Genomic DNA, 15,256 nt, shown 5'->3' with positions numbered 1-15,256 from the left:
CTTTGATTAGTTTCCATCCATTGCTTCTTGTCTTGCCCTCAGGTGCTTTGGAAAATAGGTTGACCCTCTGATCTTTTGTAAGAGCCCTTCAAATATTGGAACACTGCTATCATGTCTCTCCTAGTCCTTCTTTTCATTAGACTAGACATACCCAATTTCTGTAACAATTCTTCATATGTTTTAGCCTCCAGCCCCCTAATCAGCCTTGTTGCTCTTCTCTGTACTTCTTCCAATGTCTCAACATCTTTTTTTATATAACAGTGACCAAAATTGGATGCAATACAAGTATTCCATGTGTGATCTTATTAAGTAAAGTGGTACTAATGCTTCCAACCTTTACTGAATCCCTTTATTGAATCAAATAATATCCTTTATTGAATCAAACAGATCAATTTGACTTAAAGAGCAAGGGCTGGCTATCTCCAAACTGTGGTTTCAATTCAGCTGCTCATCTAAATTGAACCTTTCGAGGTTTGCACTCGCCTATTAGCAACTCCTGGTGATAATTTTGCAATTTTGTAAAAGGTCAGCCTTGTGGTAGTCTGCCAGCAGCCAGCAGAACTGGCAGCAGAGTTGGACAGTGAGGAGATTGGAGAGGAACATGGGCCAGTTCTGGAGGCTGGGGAAGGCTCGGATGAGGGCTCTGCATCGGAGGCAGAGAGGGGATCAAGGCCGTCTGGCAGTTCTCAGCTATCTTTGGAACTAGACAGCAGTGAGGCAGAGGAACAGCTGGAGCCTGTTCCCAGTTCGCAGAGCTACCAGAAGGAAAGAACAGCTAAGAAATCAGGGTCGACTTGGGAGTAAAGCCACAGGTGGATGGTGAATGGCCCCTCCCATAGGAAATAAAAGAGGAGCGAAGGGGGAGAGGGCTTTTGCAGGAAACAATTCATTCATTCGTTTCAGGAGTGTGAAGATCTGTCCGTGAATCTCCGAGACTCTGTGCCAAGTCTTTCCTTGCACAGCACTGCGTTTGGAAAATATTTACATGGCAGCTTTCCAAGCTAGATAAGGTCTGTGGTCATAAATTCACCTTTGAAAGAATGTTTACCAGGCCTTTGCTGATTGTGAATGAGAGGAATTCACATTCCTTTAATAAAAGGGGTTTTGTCAGAACCAGGAATCTGCTTCCTGCTTTTTGGGGAAGTCCAGTTCCAAGCCAGGAATAAAATGGAGGCTGCTTAAGAAAGACAGGTCCATTTATTGATGAGCAGAACCAACACGTACCCAGTGTGTGGTTCTGAGACAGCTGACAAAATGGAGTTAAGAGTGGGTGGGGTTTTTTTATATCTTCTTGTTTCCTTGGGGTCATGTAGGGGGCATGGCTGGCTCTATAGGCAAAAGGGGAAATGCAAATCCTAGGTGTGTGTCTGAGCTAATCTTATCAATCTTTGGCTTACCTAATTGTGTCCCTTATCTGGAATTTCTGTCTGACCCAGTCTTTCTAAATGGATTTACCAAATCTGCATTTCTAAAAGCTGGCCTCCTCAGTTTCTGCTTGGTTTCTGCCTCCCTTAAGATTTTTTTCCCCCATTTCTCCTTTAGGGGAAATATTCTAGCCTGCCTTTTTAATATTCCCCAAAGTATTTCATTCTCTAGGAGGGTGGTTGGGTGCTGACTTTCTACAGAAGATGTTAGTTGTTCTGTAGGAAATCAAACTTCCTTTCTGCCTTTTGCTTCTTCTTCTCTGCTGCTGAAGCAGCAGCTCCACAAACCTCCTCCATCAGCTGATTTTTGCCAGTGGTGGAATGAACTTGTCATCCATCACCATACGCTGGATTACTAAAGTGACTCATGGTTTTAAGCAGAGCTGGAGAATTCATCCATCAGGCCGATTTTCCTGCCTCTGACAACTGACAAAGAAGGAGGCTGGGGAAAAAAAAATAAGGCCGTCAAACCTTGATATATCTCACTGGGTGAATTCAGCCTATCTTTCAAGAGCCAGAGGCGCAGAGCAAGTCAGTGAATGTGAGTCTGTCAACATTATTAGACATGGTAGATGGGGTGGAAGGCTGAAGAGAAAGCACACCAAGTCCTCTTTGCAGATGATGCTCCAGCTAGGAATGGATTGCTTTCTCTTAGATCAAATATTTTTTCTTCAAGGCTCATATAACTACTATGTTTCCCCCAAAATAAGACAGGGTCTTATTTTCTTTTGACCCCCCAAAATAAGCACTTGGTCTTATTTTTGGGGAGGTCTTATTATTTTTGAGGCGCAGGAGGCAGTGAGCGTTGTCACCTCGTGGCTGCTGCTGTGTTGCAATATTTTCAGGGAGGGCTTATTTTGGGGGGAGGGCTTATTTTAGCGTATGCACTCAAAAGCCCAATTGGGCTTATTATCTAGGGAGGTCTTGTTTTCAGGGAAACAGGGTATATTGACCCAGATAGTATTTTATTTTTTTATTGCTATCTTTTTTATCCAGCCTTCATTATTATTATTTTAAATAAATAACTCAAGGCAATGCATATGGCGAATACTCCTTTCTCCTATTTTTCCCACAACAGCAACTTTGTGAAGTGGTTTGGGGTGTGAGAGGGTGACTAGCTCAAAGTCACCCAGTCAGCTTTCATGCCTAAGGTGGACTAGAACTTCCAGTCTCCTGATGATTGACCCTAAGTCACCCGGTCACTTTCATGTCTCAGGCAGGATTAGAACTCAGTCTCCTGATAAGTCACTCAAAGCTACCCAGCTGGCTTTAATGCCTAAGGAAAGACTAGAATTCGCCATCTCCTGGTGATTGGTGAAAGTCACCCAGCTGACTAACGCAGGACTAGAATTCACCATCTCCTGATAATTGGCCCAAAGTCATCCTGTCACTTTCATGCCTAAGGTAGGATTAGAATTCACCATCTCCTGGTTTCTAGGTTGATGCCTTAACCACTACATCAAACTGCCTCTCATATTGTGTTAATTCAGGGTCATAGTCAACGGTCGTATTCACTTACCTTCCCTACCAGTTTGCAAATGTGAAAGTGCATGCGCTTTGGCTTTTAAAAAGTGCCTAAATAAGATGGCAAAGAGCCAGAGTGGGTGGGCAGCTGGGCAGGCGATTTCTGCTCCCAGTTTGGGTGAACTGGTCTGAACTGGCAGAATGCCACTTCTGGTCATAGTCACTTGAGTGTCCTAGTGATGTCTTATGACAGCTCCTGTTCTCCAAGAGTGTGCCTTATTCTCTGGTTCATACAGATCACAAATCTCTGACTCTTTTTTGTCAACATTTTAACATTTTGCTAGTGTAGCCCAGTGGTAGGATTCAGCCAGTTCCAGTGGTGGGTTTCAAAAAATTGTTTGAACCTACTCTGTGGGTGTGGCCTCCTTTGTGGGAGTGGCTTGCCACCCATGTGACTGGATGGGAGTGGCTTGCCGCCCATGTGACCAGATATGAAGATGCCGATGACACTTGTCAGAACCACCTTAAATTACCTCACACACAGCACTGGCATGCATAAGAATATGATGTAAACTTCTTTTTTAAAAGGCATCTTTGGTTTGCGTTAAAACAACTTCAACACACGCAATGTTCTTTTCTTTTTTTTTTATTAAATGTTTTTTAGTTTTAGTTTAAAACGGGTACAGCATCTTTCTTAATATATCAATCAATTACAGATAAGTTTTGGTACATCTCCTCCACAGTCAACCAACATAACTCATATTAACTCAAGCATTATTATATATCCATTTTCATTTAACTGTAATTATTATTTAGAAATATTGGTAGGAGTAATAATCTTAAACAATACCTACCCACACCGATGAGAAGGGAGAAAAATCAAAAAAAAAGAAAAAGAAAAAAGAAAAAAGGACAAATAGAAATTAAAAATTAAAATAAAGGATAGTAGATAATACAAAAAAAGACAAAAACGACAATCAGGAAAACAAAACAAAACACAGGTGTCTATTATGAAAAAAAAAAAGAAGTATATCAACTGGTTACAACATATTTTGGTGCTTCTCTTCCGTTAGTTCATATTAATTCAGATATCTTAACTCGAATATTTACCATATCAACATCATTATACCTCCAGTTTTAATTATTATGGTTATTTAAACATCCTTCATCCTTAGCTATGCTAAGGAATTAGTCCATAACACATGCTGGCAGTTCATTTACCTATTTGTAAAATCCTCTATTATCATCAAATCCTCATATCCTATTTTAGCTAAACATCCATAATATTCAATTATATCATATATCATAACATTTTCCCAGTATTGATTAACATTTGATTGTATGAATTTTATTTAGTTTTTTAATAGTGCTAATTATTATAGTTAATACTCTTTATGTATAATCTAAAGGTGTTTTCTCATATCCAATTGTTAGTTATCATATCAACTCCACATTATATACATTACTATCAATATCAATTATTATTCAGCAATATCTGTTACAAGAAAAAGTAATTAGGTTTAACTAGTTTTCAATTGTATTCATCAATCTATCAGCCAGTTCCAAATTATATATATTGCTATCCATATCAGTCATTATTCAGCTATATCTATTACAAATTGAAGTAATCCGATCTAGCTAATTTTAGGTTGTATTGTCCCATCTGTCAGCCTGTGTCCCTCCAACAACGAGATTTCCTCCGTCCAATAGCCATTCGTTGGATAAATTTACCAAATGTTTCCATAAGCAAATCCAAACAAAAATATTTCGGCACCTTTGGATTCTGAATGTCGGTGATGAAATAATAATGTTGTCCTAGGCTTATAAAATTTCCCAAATTAACTTTAATTCTCAAGGGTGGATTCTCCATTCCTCCTGCACACTGTCTCTTTAAATGAGTCGTCTTTATAGCTTCCCCCCTCCTTTCTTCCTCTGAGATAGACCAGACACCATTTCTCACATTTTCCATTTGTGTTTCAGGAACATTTAAGCATTCAACGATCTCAGTTTTAACTTCATATTTTAGAATCAGTTGATCCAGTTTTCTTTCCAGTTTTTGGTAAGAATCAAAGAGTCCTCTACACGCAGAGAAAAGAGTCTGAAATGAAATCTTAGAGGTATTTTGGGACGCCATGATGTGTCGTAGTTAAAAATTAGAAGCTCTCTTTTTTTTTTCCCCCACAGGCTTCAAAGCATTTTTTTTTTAGTCTCTTACAGGCTGTCAATCTTATCTAGTTGTAAACAGAACTAGGTAGTAAAGTAATAAAAATGTCGAATCGTGACGGGCTAATTAGTAGGAGATAAGTTTTACGATCCACTTAGGGAGATTCAGAGGGGGGAGGATGTCGTGGAGTTTCTTGAAGCATTTAAGAAGTAAAGTAACCACCAGTCATAAATCCATTAGAAAAAGCCAATTCGCCGCTAAATCTTCCTGTTCTTTGGATTCAGTTAGCTTAATTTTTTAACACGAACAGTCTCTCTTGGATAATAAAATCAGCTTACCAGATGACATCACTTCTTCCATTCTTAGGGGCAACCTGCAGTTTCAGTTAGCACGCAGCTAATCCAAAAAGGAATTGGCACGAGGAGTTAATACCCCCCCCCAGAGATTTGCGGATATCTCTGGGGTCCTGGGTCCCTCCCCACCTTCACTGTCGTCTCCGGGACAGCTAGAGTTCAAAGAACCCGTCCAAAAATCCTTTGGTATAGAGGAATTTCAGGAGTAGCCTGAAACTCCATCTTCTCACTGCTAAGCCCCGCCTTCTTCCCAACACACGCAATGTTCTGATTGCACCACAAACGCAGTAGTCATCCTTACCTTTCACAGAGGCACTGAGTTTTATAAATATGTGCATGATAGTGTAGAATAATCATATCCAAGGACCAGTGGTGGGTTTCAAAGAATTTTGAAAGTTCTTCTGTAGGTGTGGCCTGCTTTCCGGGTCCACTGGTGGAACCTCTTCTAACCTGTTCAGTAGATTTGACGAACCGGTTCTACCAAATAGGTGCAAACTGGTAGGAACCCAATTCTGGCCAGTTCGCACCTATAGTCCTCTTTACAATCCACAGAATGTTGTGGCCCGCCAGCAGCCAGTGGAGCTGGTGGGAGACTCAGACAGTGAGGAGGTTGCGGAGGAACATGGGCGTCCTGGAGTCTGGGGAAGGCTCTGAGAAGGGCTCTGCACCAGAGGCAGAGATAGGGCCAGGGCCATATGCCAGTTATCAGCTGCCTTTGGAGTCAGACATTAGTGGGGTAGAAGAACAGCTGGAGCCTGTTCCCAATGTGTGCATATGCAGAGCTGTCAGGAGAAGGAAGCAGCTAAGGAACAAGGATCAACTCAGAAGTAAAGGCACAGGTGAATGGTGAATGGCCCCTCCCATAGAGAATAAAGAGGAGCAAAGGGGGAGTGGAGTTTGCAGGAGACAGTTAGTTCAATTCATTAGGGTGAAGAGCTGTTCCTGACTTCTTGTCCAATATTGTCTGCAACAAAGTGGCGTTTGGAAGATATCGGCCTGGCAGCTCTCCAAGCCTGAGAAAGGTCTGTAGCTGTGAAATCTCTTGAAAGACTGCTGGCCGGGACTTTGCTGGAGAGGAATTCCCTTTAACCTAAATAAAAGGGGTTTTATCAGGATGAGGAGTTGGCTTCGTGCTTTTGGGAAGCCTAGATCAGAACATAGAAGTGGGGCGGTTACAAAATAAATACCTGACACTACAGCATTGCAGCCCCTTTGCAAGAAATCATAAATCACATGCAACAGATTTAGAAATCAAGAAAACAGGCATAGATAATCAAATGAATTTTGTCATTTGCAGTAAAAGAGGAAAAGCAAGAATGGTCTTTTCCAAACTTGGAAATTTTAATTCTGGGCTAGAATATCCAACGCTGGATGCTAATTTTTACAGTTTACATCTGCCAGCCAAAGGAGATTTTAGCTTCAGTTTTCTTGGCCTTTGCCTGAAACACTAAATAAATACAGCAGGTCTCTCACAAAGACGGCAGTTTTGCAGCCACAGTGTTGCTAATGAGTCCAATCACTATGTCCCAGTTAATTTAATTTTATCACAAGATCAGTGGCTGGCTGTTTGCAGTGCACAGAAGTGCCCTCTGTGTGAACCATAAAATTGTATCTTTCGTCTTCTTCTTTGCATTCTCCCCATTTTAAAATTATGCACTGTTGATGCTTATGCCTGAATGAATGCATTGCCCAGAGCTGGAATAACTGCAAATGTGGATTTTTCTCAAGGTTAAATTCTATTGTTTCTGATGTCGCTTTCAAGCAGAACGTTAAACTGACTGAACATCCCTTCTGTCTTTTAGGATAAATTAAGTGCATCTCTTGTTTACTACGTTTAAGAGATACTAGGACCAATGACCATGATTGGCTCTTGAAGAAAAGCTAAGCAGGTGTAGATATGGTTGGTACTTGGATGGGAGACCAAGGAATATCTCAGGGCTATGAGCTTGACTGAACATCCCAAAAGAAGAGCAGTAGAAATATAATTTTGCATTTTACCAAACAAGGTATGGAGGCAAGCATAAAGTCAACACAAAGTAGAATCAAGGTTACACAAAGCGTCAATATCACCTTATAATGCCTTGATAAGACCACACTATTAGATAGTCCTCAACTTATGACCACAATGGAGTCCAAAATGTCTTTTGCTAAATGAAACTGCTATTAACTGAATAGTTAGTTCACTTAATAACCGTTAAGTGATCTGTAATTTTTAAGTTGTTAAGTGAATAGGATTTCCTTAATGACTTTGCTTGTTAGTAGGTTGTAAAAGGAGATTGCATCAATGGGGGGTTCCTACCGGTTTGGACCGGTTCAACCGAACCGGTAGTGGTTTGGCGGCCTGGGTCTCTGGAACTGGCAGCCACCCAGGCCTCCCACACTCCTGAATCGGTTCCCCGGTTGGCACCGTTGGTGGCGCCATTTTGTTTTTCAGTTCTGTGCATGCGCAGAACAATTTTAATTGCAGTGCGGATGAGCATGCAGTGCAGATCAAGCGTACACACGCCCATGAAGTGTGCATATGAGTGAATTGGCAGTAGTGCCAGCCGGAACCCACCCGTGGACCGCATGACCTCAACAAGACACTGCAACCATCATAAATACATGCCAGTTGCCAAGTAACTGAATTTTGATCATGTTACCATGGGGAGGCTTTCACAGTTGTAAATACGAAAAACAGCCATAACTCACTTTTTCCAGTGAGGTTGTAACTTTGAATGGCCACTAAATGAACTGGCATAAGTCAAAGACAGCCATAGACAGCCGAGAAAACAAACAAATGGGTCACCGAATGCCTTCAAAATCAATCCAAAGTCAATGCACAATGGCCAGGCTCAAGTTATCATAGTTTGGATATATTATGCAGTGACTTAGCTCTCGTGAGAAGTTTCTAATGCCATAAGAATAGAAGGAAAGGGAAGAACAGGACAACTAGAGACCAGGTGGATGGATTCACTCACAGGGGCAAAAATCAGTGTACATTTCATTTATATTTATTTCATTTATACTTTATTTGTATGCCGCCCTTTTCCCTGGGGGGACTCAGGGCGGCTCACAGTTCAGGGGGAGGGGAGGACAAACCAAGTTACATATAAGACAATACATCGTTAAAAGCACAACATTCATACTATTCGGGTAGGGTTAAGGTCTTTGGCCCCAGGCCTGTCGGGACAGCCAGGTTTTAAGGGCTATGCGGAAGGTCTGGAGGGTGGTGAGGGTACGAATCTCCACGGGGAGTTCGTTCCATAGGGTCGGAGCTGCCACAGAGAAGGCTCTCCTCCGTGTGGTTGCCAGTCGACATTGACTGGCTGATGGAACTCGGAGGAGGCCTAATCTGTGGGATCTAATTGGTCGAGTGGAGGTAATTGGCAGTAGGCGGTCTCTCAAGTACCCAGATCCCATACCATGAAGGGCTTTTTAGGTGACAACTAGCACCTTGAAGTGTACCCGGAGATCAACAGGTAGCCAGTGCAGCTCGCGGAGGATAGGTGTTATGTGGGTGAAACGAGGTGCACCCACGATCGCTCGTGCGGCCGCATTCTGGACTAGCTGCAGTCGCCGAATACTCTTCAAGGACAGCCCCATGTAGAGCACATTGCAGTACTCCAGCCTAGAGGTCACAAGGGCACGAGTGACTGTTGTGAGAGCCTCCCGGTTCAGGTAGGGACGCAACTGGTGCACCAGGCGAACCTGGGCAAATGCCCCCCTGGTCACAGCTGACAAATGGTGTTCAAAAGTCAGCTGTGGATCCAGGAGGACTCCCAAGTATGGGACATAACGGTCTCCCCCCCCCTCTTTTCTCCATAAAGCAACCCTTTGAGATCACTTAAATTTTCCCACGGGATTCCCATGCTAGACTTTGATTTTTCTTCAAGCAATACCCTGCCATCACCAGGACAATGGAAAATCTTGACATTGTTATCCTGACATAGCGATAGCTATAATAATAGCCCTAGTGGCACAGTGCAGTATTGCAGGCAAACTCTGCCCCAACAGTTCGATCCCGACCAGGCTCAAAGTTGACTCAGGCTTCCATCCTTCCGAGGTCAGTAAAATGAAGACCCAAATTGTTGGGGGCAACATGCTGAGTCTATAAACCACTAAGGGAGGGCTGAAAAGCACTATGGGTTGGTATATTAGCCTAAGAGCTGTGGTGACACAGTGATTAGAATGCAGTACTGCAGGCTACTTCTGCTAACTGTCGGCTGCCTGCAATTTGGCGGTTAGAATCTCACCAGGCTCACTGTTAACTCAGCCTTCCATCCTTCTGAGGTGGGTAAAATGAGGACCAGGAGTGGGATTCAGCCGGTTCAGACCGTTTCAGGTGAACCAAATGCTAATTTTACATCTGGTTCACCAAACCGGTCATTGCAAGAACTGGCTGGCCAGGCCCACCCTGCTCCATCCCTCGCAGGAGTATCCATGCAGCCCATTTTGGATGCCAGGTAAGTGCAGGGTCTACACAGAGGCTCTGGGAGGGCAAAAAATTGGTCTCCCTGAAGCTCTGGAAGTCTGGAAATGGGCCTCTCTCCAGCTTCAGGAGGGCCTCCGGAGCCCAAAGGAAGCCGTTTTTGCCCTCCCGGAGACTTGAGAAATGCCTCCGGAGCCTGGGGAGGGCAAAAACCAGGCCTTCTGGAAGTTATAGAAATCTGGAAACAGGCCCATTGCCAGCCTCCAGAGGGTCTCTGGAGCCCAGGAGAAGCTATTTTCACCCTCCCAGAGGCTCAAGGAAAGCCTCCAGAGCCTGGGGAGGGTGAAAATGTCCCCCCTTGGTCGTGGTGCAGGAGGCTGAGTAGGCCATGCCCATCCAGCAACCGGACAGAGAACCGGTTGCTTAAAAAATTCGACCCTATTTCTGATGAAGACCCAGATTGTTGGGGACAATATGCTGGCTCTGTAAACTGCTTAGAGAGGGCTGTAAAAGCACTGTCAAGCAGTATATAATAGCAATAGCAATAGCAGTTAGACTTATATACCGCTTCATAGGGCTTTCAACCCTCTCTAAGCGGTTTACGGAGTCAGCATATTGCCCCCACAGTCTGGGTCCTCATTTCACCCACCTCGGAAGGATGGAAGGCTGAGTCAACCTTGAGCCGGTGAGATTAGAACCGCTGAACTGCAGATAACAGTCAGCTGAAGTGGCCTGCCGTACTGCACCCTAACCACTGCGCCACCTCGGCTCTTGTCAAGTCAAAATGCTATTGCTTGCTATTGCTATAAAATGCTGCCAAACACTGGTGCGTATCCTGCCTCAGAGAGTCTCTTCAAGTGCTTCAATATCAAAAAAATAAAATAAACTTAAATCTTGTCTCTCCAATCCGGTCTGGAAATGTTCAGCTACGAAACCTTCACTTGCCTTTGGGAGGAGGAGGAGGCCCTGAGAGTGTACGATGGACCCAAACTGGATGTATCCTGAAACCCATTTGTTTCTCTCCAGAGATTTCATCCCTTCAGATGCTGAAAACCCTCGCTAGTCAGAGAGTCACAAGGACACGTCACTCCTTCATAGCCCAGCGACTGTGTGTGGCACAGCTAGCAATTTGCTCTCTGATACATCCTGCAGGCTATCATTATGCGAGGAGAAAGCACAATCCTTGCTGAAGGATGAGGACAGCCAAGGACTAAACGGAGCAACCCACACAGTGGAAAGACCAGTTGGGAACGGACGCAAACCACCAAAGCGAGAGAGAAGAACAGGCAAAATGTTATGATTAATATGCCAACTGGTTTTAAGCAAATTACAGCCAATATTTTGCCTCATCTTCCTCGTTCTTTTTTAAAAAAAGGAAGGGAGCATTTAATTGCGCCAAGATGTGCCAACCACATAATCTGGGCCTGCTGAGCTTCCAGAAGGCGCAGACGCCTCTGTGCAACCAGCTGCATCGAACGCAACATACAACTTCACAGCAGCAACTGGGGTTCAATAAAACAGTCGAAAGGGAAGCCAGCAGGGCTGGGAAGATGCAAAATTTAGTGGAGAAAAGTAGAGGTTGAACAGAGAATCTTTGCATGGATTCTAAAAGAAGGATTTTTCCCCCCCTATGTGCATTCATTGTCGGGTTGTTCTCCAGATTCCCCACGCCAGGAAAACAGAGGAATCTTTGGGGGGTGGGGGAATCCTCTGCTGAACAGGGCTATCTTGTGTCAGTGGTTCTTACAGCGTGCTTCTGTCTCCGCGCTGTTGTCGCCCTGTTGATGACGTCAGCGACGAGGTTTACTCGGGCGCGGTTTAGTCGAGCGCAGTTTTGTGGGTGAAACCGTCCAAATATTGTACTAAGAGTATTTTTTGTGTGCGTGTGACTCAACCTAGAGAGACATGCAGAAGGTTTTATCCTAGCCACTGCTGAAAAGAATTGTGTGGTTTTATTGTTTTCAAAGAAGTAGCAACAGCTGGAAGTGACAAAATTGGAGTTTGCAGACTTGTCTTTGCAAAGAAGCAAAGCTGCAGGGATTTGGCTGATGGCCGCTCGCCATATCATCAGGATCTCCTGTGGCTTAAAAGCACACATTGAAATTAAGACGATCCTGGGGGGGTCTGTGATCCAATCAGATCTTGGGATTGGCTGAATCCCCTTCCTGCTCACCACCACCCCCCAAAAAATGTTTTCACAAGACAGTTTTAAGACATAGCTTGTTTTTTACTTTAAGGAGTTGGAGGCAAAAAGTAAAACAAATCCCAAGAAAACTTAGCCAGACCGCGTGGTGTGAGTGAGGACACCCCACCTTCCACCCCCTTTTAAAACATAATAATCACAAAGTGACTGAAGGATCGCTTCCAACTTTTTAATGGGTGGAAAACAAACATTTGCTGGTCTTTGCTTCTGGCTGATCTTCCTTCTGCTCGTGATGGCTCTGTTGGCACAGGAGCGGCGTTTTCGATGCAAATCTTAACCCTTCATCACAAATAGGCATTGATCACACACCCCTCCACTTTGCTGATTAAAAATTTACTCTCCCAATGTGCTACTAAGGCAACAGCTGCAGTCAAAGGGTTTGCTGCAAAAAAAATAATAATTATTATTATTAGCAACTCAGATACTTACAGAGGGAAGATTAGCGCCTTGCTGGTCTTCTGCACTACCACCTCACCACCTTGCTCAGTGGTGGGTTTCAAAAAAAATTGGAACCTCTTCTGTAGGTGTGGACTGCTTTCCGGGTCCACTGGTGGAACCTCTTCTAACCCGTTCAGTAGATTTGATGAACTGGTTCTACCGAATAGGTGCGAACTGGTAGGAACCCACCTCTGCTCCCACAACTTCCAAAGGCAACTTCTGTTCCATTGGTTGATTGTTCTCACTGTCAGAAAATGTCTCCTTATTTCTAGGTTGAATCTCTCCTTGATCTGCTTCCATCCATTATTCCTTCTCTGGCCTTCAGGTGCCTTGGAAAATAGCTTGACCCCCTTCCTCTCCGTGGCAACCCCTGAGATATTGGAAGACTGCTATCATGTCTCCCCTAATCCTTCTTTCTCTTAAACTAGACATACCCAGTTCCTGCAACCGTTCTTCATATGTTTTAGCCTCCAGTACCCCAATCATCCTGGTTGCTCTTCTCTGCACTCTTTCCAGAGTCTCAACATCTTTTTTATGTAAGAGTCAGACGTTGCAGTCAGCAATTATAATAGCTTTTTGAAAAAAAAAAAGAGATTTTAAGATTAAACTGCAGGTATGGCCCATTCTTCCCTAATAGAACTTGATGCAGAGAAGGCATGTTTAGTTTGCACTACCCAAATATAACACCAAGATTGTTTTCTTTGTAGCAAGGAGTGGAATTCTTGCTATGAAAAACACTGATGCTGTGCCATTGGAATTCAATTTGGATGTTTTACAGAAACAATATTTTTGTTATTGTAGAATCTGCAATCTCTTGGCAAAAGCTGTGACTGTCATTCCTTCTCCCCACACATTGGAGAAAAATGGGAACTGGGTAGATTTAAGAGATGATTACTGAAAAATGGAATAAAATATTGCAAAGAAAAAGATAAGGAAGGGGAAAAAACGTGGGTCATGCTAATGTTCCCCCCCTCATCTATATCGATATCTATCAACTATCTATCTCTTTATCTGGGGGGTTGGGTTTACTTACCATATTTATCATGGATGCACACAGAGATTAGGAAATCAGTGCTGGCTAATTAGAAAATAATTCCAAGAACAAAAAAGCAATTTTGGCTCTAAGTGCTTATTAGATCAATGAAGGAAGATAAGAGATACTTTATTTGAAATAAATGCTCCACGGTATCCCATTAACTTTAATTCATTGGATTTTAGACAGGGGAATGAAATGCTTTCCAATTAACAAACTTGCTTGCTCGAAATTAAGACCGAAGCATTCAACAAGATGATACATCAAGAAGGTGTCAACCTATTTTCTATGAAGAAAGGGGCAGGTCTTCGGGGGGGAGGGGTCTTGAACCCATTGTGTAGCTAATAAAATAAGCTGCCCTCTTTTCATTTGGATCTTTGGCCTGCCACACTTTTTATTATTCTACTATGCATTTTCTATTGTGGGAAAGTGGGAGGAGGGATTATACGAAGTTTTGTGCTATGTAGCCATAACAACATTCTTTCTAGAAAGCCGAGATCATCTTTTGTCTCTGCACCTCTGCATCTGACCAGAACTGGATGGGTGGAAGCTGCCAGAATAGCAGTGGAAGATTGGACTATATGATGGACTTGTGGGCGTGGGGGCAAGATTGTGAACTTTCAACCGGGTGGGAAAACCGGGACACCTTCAGATTCAGGTTTTCCCAGATGTGCCAACATGGCTCTCTTAACAAATTGGAACTTTGAGGAATCCTTTGCCTTGGACTCTGATTTACTTTTGGATGCTATTTGGAACCCTAACATAAGCAATCACACTGAACAGTTTCATTCATCTTCCTTCTTGATGTTTTCATGATCCATTTCCAGAAGATGTTTAGATTAAATAGCCTGGTCAATAGCCACGTCCATTAAAACGTAATATGGTTGATCTGCCTATATATAGAGCCGAGGTGGCGCAGTGGTTAGGGTGCAGTACTGCAGTCCACTTCAGCTGACTGTTATCTGCAGTTCAGCGGTTCAAATCTCACCGGCTCAAGGTTGACTCAGCCTTCCATCCTTCCGAGGTAGATGAAATGAGGACCCAGACTGTGGGGGCGATATGCTGACTCTGTAAACCGCTTAGAGAGGGCTGAAAGCCCTATGAAGCGGTATATAAGTCTAACTGCTATTGCTATATAACATTGCAAAATCCACAATTTGTTGGATTAACTCAGATGTCCACTTGATGGGTGCGTGAATGTTAGCCAAGAGCCTTTTCCCATACTATAAGGCCTATGCACAGCTCTGACAATGGCAATTATCTACAGGGTTCCTTGGTTCTCTCTGAGCTTGGCTGTTTCCTTGCAATCTTTCATTACCTTACTAGGTAATGTAGGAAGTTAGCACCCACTCCTCTCCTAGGAAAATGAGATATTTTAGGAAATATTAAAAGCTTTCAAACTTTCAAACTTTAATGAAATTTGTATGCCGCCCACTCCCTAGGGACTCTGGGTGGCTCACAACAAATAAAAAGCATTTAAAACATTTAAAAATTACAGAATTAAAATCAACACAACATCCATTTCATCAAATAGGGCTGGAATAATCAACAGCCCCAGGCCTGCTGGAACAGCCAGGTCTTGGTCGCTTTACGGAAGGCCGGGAGAGTGGTGAGGGTCCGGATCTCAGCAGGTAGCTCGTTCCACAAGGCCGGTGCAGCTACAGAGAAGGCCCTCCCTCGGGGAGCCACCAACCGGCATTGTCCGGTCGACGGCACCCGGAGGAGGCCCAACCTGTGTGATCTTATTGGTCGTTGGGAGGTAAATG

Source organism: Thamnophis elegans, chromosome 8 (assembly GCF_009769535.1).
Source record: "Thamnophis elegans isolate rThaEle1 chromosome 8, rThaEle1.pri, whole genome shotgun sequence".
Classification (NCBI taxonomy): Eukaryota; Metazoa; Chordata; class Lepidosauria; order Squamata; family Colubridae; genus Thamnophis; species Thamnophis elegans.
This window is presented reverse-complemented; position numbering follows the sequence as displayed.